Here is a 9,318-nt window from a genome sequence, read left to right as displayed (position 1 = left end):
CGTAGCCGCAAAGTTAACGCCAGAAGTCTCGAGGAAGGCGACCTTGTTTTTCGGCGTGTTCAGTCTGCCAAGAATTCCAACAAGTTGACGCCGAAGTGGGAAGGCCCTTACCGGGTGAAACGAGTCACTAGGCCTGGCGCTGTCCGCCTTGAGACCGAAGATAGCATTCAGGTGAGCAATTCCTGGAACATTGAGCATCTTCGTAAGTTTTACCCGTAAGGCGCGGTTGCCGGAACCTGTTCCGGCAACCACCTTTTGTACAAGTCTTGCCGCTGTTGCATGTAATCCTTTGTACAAAGCCGGGCACAGACCCCGTGCATAAGTAAAGCTCATATGCTCCGCACATCTTGTCAATTTCATGCTTTCTATTTTTTGCATATGTGATCTGACACTTTGTGCAGCACCTACTCCCCGATAAGCAATAACGAGCCGTAAGGCTCCATATATTTATTTTCTCCTCTTTCTTTTTTCTCAAGGAAAGGAAGGTTCCCTCGCCCACAAGTTTGCCGAGGGGAAAGGAGAAGATAATAGTATGGACCAGGCGTCGTTCAAGAAAGTTTCGCCTTACCGGGAAGAAACCAACAGAAAAGCTAAGTTGCCAAAGTTTGAGCAATCGGATTTTTAAAATTTTTAAGTTATCTCCCTTGAACGACCGCACTTTGTATGGAAAAGCTGTGCGCGGAGGAATCAACTCGTAGCTAATTGCGCCCTTACTTTGTTTCGAGTCCGCTCAACAACTTAAGTGAGCTGCGACTAGTTGCGACAAGGTTTCTTGTCGGTAGCGGCACCGCCAGCAGGCTGCTGACGTCTCGCACTCAGCGCTCGCGGCTAAGGTGCCTGCACCGGCAAGTTCCCTAAAAGCGTAGGGCAAAAACATACAAAGGATGGAATCAAGTAAAGGGAATAACGTTGCATACACCGAAATAGAGTTATATTACAAGGTAGCTTGTCGCGGCTCTAACCGATTGTTCTCATAACATGACCAGCAGCGACAAGAAAAGAAGAAAACGGGCGGCCTAGTCTACGCGATCGCCCTCAATCCTCTTGATCCCGCTCACCTTGTCCACAATGGGTGCGACAAGGGTCTTGAGCGCCTCCAGATCAGCATCCGGTGGCAGGGTCTTGAGGACGTTGGTGAGGTTGAGGCCCGGGTTGCGGAAGGCCACCTTCATCAACACCTTTTGAAGAGCTCCCGCGCAGATCTTGCGTGACTCGTCGGCCAGCTGCTTTGGGATCTTCTCCCGGAGCCGCTGGAGGGCCGTCGCCACGCCTTTGAAGAATAAGGTGAGCTTGGCGCTGGGTTGGAGGTTCTCATCAGATGGATGCTCGAGATCCTCCACCCCCAGCTGCGCCAGCTCCCTGTCGATATCTGCGGCAGCATTCACGAGACCCCCCGTCCAGTGCTCCACATTTTCCCTAAAAGCATTCTGGGCGGCGGCAGCACTCACCAGCAGCCCTTTATCGGCCTTGATCTCCTCCTTCAAGGCCGCCTCCTGCTCCCTGGCGCCGTCCAGCGTCTTGGTCAAAGTGGTCAGCTTCAACTCAAGATCTGCGTTGGAGTCCTTGGCGGCGCTAAGCTCTTTGCCCTTCTCGGCGAGACGAACCTGCAGCTCTGAGTTGCTGTGGGCGTCCTTCTCCCGCTCACGGTTGAGCGCGGCAAGCTCCTCACCGCTCGCCTTGAGATCGGCCTCCAGCTGCGCTACCTTCGTCTCCAGCTCCTTCTTGGCGGCCTCGGCAACAGTGGCAGCATCCTCTGCTTGCTTAAGGGCTCCGCCGAATTGTTGCTCACACGCGGCAAGCTCCTCCTCGTGGCTGTCGAGGTTAACTTTCTGCTGCGCCAGCTCGCCCTCCTGCGCAGACAGCTTCTCAGCGGCAAGCCGCTGTTGCTCTTCAACTTCAGCCTTCTCGAGGTAGAAGGCCTTCTGCTCTTCGGCGAGTTGCTCCCGCTCCTCCGCCAGGGACTGGAGAGCTTCCTGGTTGAGACCCCGGAGCTCCTTTGCGCGCTTCTCAATGTCCGCTCCCGCCTTTACGACAAGCGCCTCGCGGGATTCCAGCTTGGCTTGCCGCGCGCGGTAGAGCGACAACAGCTTCCGCAGCAGCCGCTCCTCCTCAGGCTCGCCGCTGCTGCTGCTCGGCGCGTCAACCAGCGTCAACCCAGCGGAGGCGAGCACCTCTCCATCAAAGCTCTCTCCCTCGACCGGCGCCCTGGAGCTTGACGCCCAGGGGAGGTTGATGAAGACGCCATCGCCGGCCTTCAAGTAGACACCTGGCTGGGGCTCTTCGGAGCCTGGCGCTGCGGCAGCGGCGGACGGGTCGGCGGTCGACGTAGCGCCTGGCGCTCCTGCGGCCTTAGGGCCGTCAGTGCGATCGCCAGACCCAAGGGAAGAAGAACCCAAGGGAAGTTTTGAAGCGAGAGGATTACCTGTACTGGGTTCAGCAGTCATAGTCTCCACCGCCGGGGGGACGCCGGTGCTGTCCCTTGCCGGAGAATTCTCCCTTGCCGGAGGACTCTCCCTTGGCACTTCGGGGGCGGCCTCCGGGCGCTCCTGGTGGGGCTGCTCTGCTCCTACACAAACCAACAGTCAGATGTCAGCAAAGAAAGAGTATCCATGCGCGCCTAACAGCGGAAAGTGAACCATATACTTACGCTGGGGGCTTCTCTGGAGAACAGTTGCCGGGTCCGGCAAGGTGGGTTCGTCCTCGATGACAATCACCGGGACCTTGTCTCTCTTCGCTGCTCTCTGGGCAGAGTCCTAAAAAGGAATAAGTTCAGAGTAAAGCAAGTGAGATACAAGACAAAATAGCAAGAATTGAAGAACTACAAGTACAACAAGAGAATCCTACTCTTCTTCTTCCTCGTCGGAGCTGAACGCGGAGAAGTCGAAGTCTGCCTCACGTCCGGCGCGAGGAGGCGGAGGAGTGGTTTCCCTTGACCGCTTGGCGGGAACAGTGGCGGTGGTATGAGACGACCCCGCTCCGGTTGCCGCCGCGGCATGAGAAGCGGCAGGAGCAGAAGCGGTGGTCCGGGTGGACCCCGCTCCAGTTGCCGCAGCAGCGTGAGGTGCTCCCGCGGCAACAGTGCTTGCCGCGGTGGAGCGTGTCGCGCGGCGCGGCGGCTGTTCACTGGCCAGCTGCCCCGCTACGTCCCTGGCCTTGCGGAGACGCCTTCTTGGTGGAGATGGAGGTTCTGCTTGCAGCGAGCTGCCTAAAGATGAGGAGGAAGAGGAGTTGATCTCCAGCGAGCCGCTCGCATCCTTGGCGGGCTCGCTCGACTCGACGCCATGCCCGGCAAGCTCTTTCTCGCCGGCGGGCTCCCCTCGCTCGGCACGGCTTGCCGCCTCTGCTGCATCTGCCTCCTCCACGGTGAATCCAAATTCGCCCGCGGCTGCGGCCGCCGCCGCCTCTTCCAGCCTAGTGGCGATGCGTGTCATCTCCGCATCGGTGGTGTCGTGGGTGAGGCTATCCTTTTCGTCGGACTAGACCGGCACTTCTACCAAGCCGTCAAAGAACTCCTGCACGACGCCGTCGCAGGCTCTTGCCAAGTTGGGACAATTCCATGCGAATCGCACAGCGGCATTATTGCACGGATGCGGTCGAGCGCGGAGTTGTTGCACAGCGGAACGACACCCCCGGGCAACCTGAACACTTCGGGATGTTGAGGGTCGTACTTGAACAGCTCCTGGAGCACCGCGTTGAGCTCCAGAACAGTGAAGTTGAAGTTGAGGCCCGGACGTAGCCTCATGATATCTGCCGCATTCTTGAATTCCCAGGCGGGTCTCCTCCGTTCCTGCAGGGGGCGATGCGGCGGCGAAGAAAATCTGCGCCAACAGCGCCTACAGTGAGCCCGGCAAGCCTGAGGCATAGGATCCGGGTGACGGCAATCTTCAGCCTATCGTCTTCCGGGGCCACGTCACTCCAATCGCTACCGCGTGCTACTGGGGTTTGGCGCCGAGCGGTAAACGGCTGCGGGTTCTCCTCGACAATCTAGCACCAGTCTGCTCTCCATTCCTCCCACTTGCCGCAGAACTCTCCTTCCAGATAAGTGTCCTTCTTGCCGGCCCTCGAGATCCAGGCGATTCCGCCAGATAAAGGCTCTCCTCTCTCTACTCGGGGCATAAAGAAGTGGCGAAAAAGGGCTACATTGGGATGGACTCCGACGAAGTTTTCGCAGAAATGTGCGAAAACTGCCATGGTCAGAACGGCATTGGGGGTGAAATCAAGGAGGTGGAACCCGTAGGTGTTCATAATATCGCAGAAGAACTCAGAGAAGGGCGGGCAGAGCCCGCAGTAGAAGAACAAGGCGAAGAAAGGATATCCATTTGGAGCCATCTTCCAAGCGGCGGCTGGAAGTACCTTCGTGCACGGGTGCGCTCGCGTCTCAGTCGACCAGAAGAGGTAGTAGTTCTCCCTCAGCTCCCTCCCGGCGAGCTTGGGGGGGAAGACTGCCCGCTCCTTTCGCAGCGCCGCAAGCCGCTACGCCTCGGTCGACTTCACAACCTTCCCCTTGTCGGCTCTCGGAGCCATGGCGGAGGTGGTGGAGGAGGTCGACGGCGTTGGTGGTGCTGGTGGCGATGGGGGGCGGGGCGCTGCTCTCTTTCAGCTTTGGGAAGACGAGGGAGCGGCGGAGATTTCCGAGATTGGAGTAGCAACCGGCGAATGGGCGAACTACCCCTGTTTGCCCTGCTTATAAAGAGTGAGGGGGCGGAAGTTCCGCCTTTCCGAATAAAGAAACCACCCACGATCTCTCCCACGACGCCGCATTCCACGCGTGCCGTTCGGGGAGGGCGCGGTGGATACGGGGAGAGATACGGCGTAACTCAGGCCGCGCGAGCCCGTGCCCTGTTTTGGGCCTGGCCCAACAGCGCTCGGCACCGTGTATGGCCCAGGCCCGGGGGCTCCTGTCGGTGTACTAGAGTAGGGGTACCCTAGTATCCCGAATTTGTGCATGGGCAGTCGCAGCATCCCGCGGCAAGGCTTGCCGGGTGACCGCTGAGATCCTCCGTGGTTCCTATGGAGCCATTCAAGGACAAAGTATCCAAGCCAAGGAGACAAGACCCCGGCAAGAGGAGCTTACCGAGAAGGCCAACCAAGGCATCTCAAGGAACTTGCCGCGACGCGCCGCGCGTCCCGGCAAGGCCCGGTGAGCGACAAGCTCCCGGACGCGACAAGACAACGACCGCGGCAAGCCATCACTCTGTGCCCGCGCTCCAGCACATCCACCAACGTGTCGCTCTGGAACCCTTCCAGGCGTACGTGGCGGGAGGCTGTGCAGCCAGCGGTGAGCGGTGGCAAGCGGCGCTGACAAGATAGCCATCGTGGCAAGTGGTGGCGTCCCTGACGGTCCCTTTTGCACTATTTAGACGACGCAGATGGGCATTTAATGCCCTTGTCCCCTGCCGTCAGGGTTAGGTATGATACACTGTAGCAGGTAGTTGTACCAACTGCAACACCTTTCCATTTTTACCCTTGTCTACGTTGCCACCTGTCGGTGACCCCTTGAGCATATAAAAGGAGGCTCATGCGCAACATAGAAGGGAGAGGAGAACACTCAGGCTCGGTCTCGTTAGCTGCTGGGGTGTACTGTAGCACTCCGCGCTCCCGAGCAAGAACTCGATACAAACCACAAAGCAGGAGTAGGGTTTTACGCATCCGTGCGGCCCGAACCTAGGTAAACTGCTCGTGTGCTTCGCCTCGATCCGCTCTTCGTGCGACCCTTGCCCCCGCCGAACCGAAAGGGACCCAGTCCGCCGGTCCCATAGGTGCTCGTGGATTAGTCCCCCGACACAGGGTGTCCAAAGCCTCGCCGGAGAGACTACGGTGGAACAAGAGATTGTCGGCGAAATCCGCCAGCTTGGCTAGCGCGTCCTCCTCCGCCTCAAACAAGCGTTGATCTCGGACGCACCAATCGGCCTCTGAGTTCCGATCATCATCATCTTGCTCCGAGGCAGCGTCCTTCGAATCCTCAACGATCTGGATGGGGAAGTCGTCGCTGTCGATGTGGATGCATGGGACGGCGCGCCACAGGTGGCGCCACCGCCGCGACAGAGCGCTCGTCTCAACCACCTGGCGGGACCGGAGATGCGAGAGGATGGCCTGGAGGAGGCAGTCCGGCAGGTTGCTCGGCTGATCCCTGGCGGCGGCGCGCTTTGCTCTGCCACGAGTCTCCATCGCATACCTACATCGTACGCACAGCTAAAGAGATTTTTATTTCCTCACGCGCGACGCAAGTATCTCCATCTAGTATATATCTTTCTAAATTCTAAAAAGTGCAGCTATGCTGATTAGTTCTCCCGAGCACACAGGCCTGCGCGCCGTCGGATCCGCAATCACGATCGCCAGGTGTGACACGGTCGGAGCGAATCGTCCGAGTTAATTAAACTGCTTGGGCACACAGCGAAACTGCTTCGCTATCTCTCAGAAAAAAACACACTAGCCCAATCCCCTTTTCCCTGTCGAGCAGAGGAGCGCCGGCGACAACGCCCGGGAGGTCGAGGGGGAGATGGCAGAGAAGAGGAGTCCGGCAAGCCGGTCGGCGGGGGATACAGAGCAGCCGCGCCGCCGTCTCCTCCCCCTCTTTCCAGGATCTGGAGTTTGGGTCAGCTAACCGTCGCGGCTCCATCGGGGACGGCCGCCACGGAGCCCACGTTGGAGGGCGATCTGGTGCTCAGGTCAGCCCGCAGCGGCTCGTCCGTGTTGTCCGCCGGCACCAAGGGCCGATCCGTCGCCTCCTCTTGCAACGGCCGCCCTGAAGCGGTGGTCTCGGGTTCGGGTATGGCGCGAAGGTAACCCTGAAGGACCCGTGCGGGAAGCTGGACTGGTTCGGGTCGTTCGCGCAGACCGCGTCAATCAGCTGCACCTGCGACGGCTTACCCGAGTGCCGCATCATGGGTTGTGTTCCTCGCTCGCTCGATGGCTCGCACCAACTTGATTTGTGAGCTGTGCGTAGGTTGATGTGTGCTTTGCTGTTCTTGTGTTTTTGCTGACACTGAAACTGAAACACGGTGCATACCAAACTTCAAAGCAAGTACACGAGAGCAACAACACAGCTTTTAAGAACAGGTGCACATGCGTCCACATTCTACAGTCTTTGCATCATTTGCACTCCTTTGACATCTTTTTCAGAAGCACCGAACGATAGATCAACCTCTACATCCTTTAATTAATGTTCAGATAGTTTACATCCTTTGCACATCGCAATTCACCGGACAATTTCATTGCAGGGGCCGTTGGGTTGCAGTTACAAGGGAGCACTGAAATTTCTCATTTCTCAACATACTCAATCATAGCTAACTACTGGGATAGGATTCATCATGTGTTCCCAGGTAATCTACAAAACTTGCCTGGAAGTAGTATGTATTTTGCCTACAACACGCAACAGGACTTACTTCTGAATTTTTTTCCTATTTCCCCCAACCAGGACTTCATGCAATCTACACACTGAGAAAACAAAATCATGCCCAGGCAAAAAAGCTTTATCACTTACTTCTCAGGTACAATTCGGACGAAAAAAAAACTTCATTGTGATCACCCAGGGATTAGCCTGGTGCCTGCAAAAAGCTTTATGCGGTTTGCCTACATCACAAAAACAATTTGCCTAAAGACTTGCTAAACTTTGCTTAACAGTTCTTGTCCCAAAAAGCAGGATATTTTTTTTTGCTTTCTTGCTGATTGCACTGAATTTGCCCCCAAAAATGGCACCAACAACTTGTTGTGTTTTTTTATTACAAATCAAAGTAGCCTGCAAAAAAACACAAACTTTTTGCCTGATGATTACACTTAATTTGCCCCAAAACACACAAATGTCACTTGCCTATATTTTTTGTTCTAGACAAATGCAATCTAATATGCATGGAGGAAAGATGCATTCATAACAACACAACATTTACTCTTCATGTTATTTATTTTGAAAGCCAACACTGCGCAAAGTCATTTTCTCAGGTAAGCTAGATCATGTACGTGCCATTTTGGATTTCGCCCATTACTACTGCTTCTGACTCAATCCTTTGCATGAATGTGCAATTCTCCATAGCTCGAAGTCCACAAGGTGCTCACCACTGGCGGAGCTGCGTTCTGCTTTTGGAACACCAAATTTTCCCTTTCAGGTGTGTTTTAACTGCTTAATAGCTATGTGATTAATTATGCAACAAGATCCTAGTTAATCAGTAGCATCATGGTTCAACATGTAGCTTCTGATGTAGTATCTTCATTGTATGTGTTGCATACGAAATTTATCTTATCCAAACAGATTTTTCATTTTCTTAGTTCCAAGAAATTTTAACAATTTCTTCAAGATTGTTGACTTGGAATCAACAGTTTCTCAATCGGTTCAGAAATAGATAGTCTTTTGCTGTAAAACTTTGAGGTTAAGACAATACGGTTGTGCTCGAAGCTACTTCTGTAAGGCCTCTCAACTTATGTGAAATATAATCCATACTCATACGTGCTGGTTCCTCTGATAGGTCAACTCGCAAGGAACAAGTGATGACTCAAGGATACCAGGATATCATTTGTTGCATATTATGTTATTATTGACCAAAACTTGCCCATCATTTACTAGGTAAACTGTAGTTGCCCGGAAATCTACGTGATGGCCCATTGAATTATGAATTCTTTACCTGTGCAGTGAAGTTAGGCAATCTGTAAATAAATTTGTACACTTTATATCAGTAGCATTATTTAAGCAGCAAATTGTTGTGATTTGCACACAAGTTGCAATTGCCAATGGAGTAAGTTGCCTCAATATAAATAATACTTGCCTAAATCACTCAGTAAAAGTTTCCTATAAAAAAGGGGGATCTCTAGTCATTGTTGAACATCAGGGGGTAATTCATGGACGTAGCTCAGTCCCTTGTCTATTTTGTAACTGGACGCGGGAAGGGAGAGATCACTTGTGTGAATCTGGTTCGTACTTATGCACCCATCTACCTATCCACAGGATGAGCACAACACTTTAATTGATTGGGTAGTATAAAATCTAATAGCATCCGATGTACTTCCTCCGTTCCACAATGAGGTTCCATAGGGAGGTTAAATAGGAGTCTGTGGAGGGAAGTGCACAAAACATGTCCAACACGCGATAGTTAGTTGCGGGAGATAGTGACATGACTTGCCTAGAGATCCGCTCCCATGAGTGACGTGGTTTCACCAAAAACTTGCCCAACGTATGATAAGTAGTTGCTAGAGATGCTGGCGCAAGTTTCCCAGAGATCCATCCCTGAGAGAGTTGTGTTTTTTCGCACAAAAACTAGCGCAACACATGATAGGTAGTTGCTAGAGATGCTTGCGCAAGTTCCCTAGAAATCCACTCCCGAGACCCAA

This window comes from Triticum dicoccoides, chromosome 3A, assembly GCF_002162155.2.
Source record: "Triticum dicoccoides isolate Atlit2015 ecotype Zavitan chromosome 3A, WEW_v2.0, whole genome shotgun sequence".
Classification (NCBI taxonomy): Eukaryota; Viridiplantae; Streptophyta; class Magnoliopsida; order Poales; family Poaceae; genus Triticum; species Triticum dicoccoides.
Note: the sequence above shows the minus strand (reverse complement) of the source record.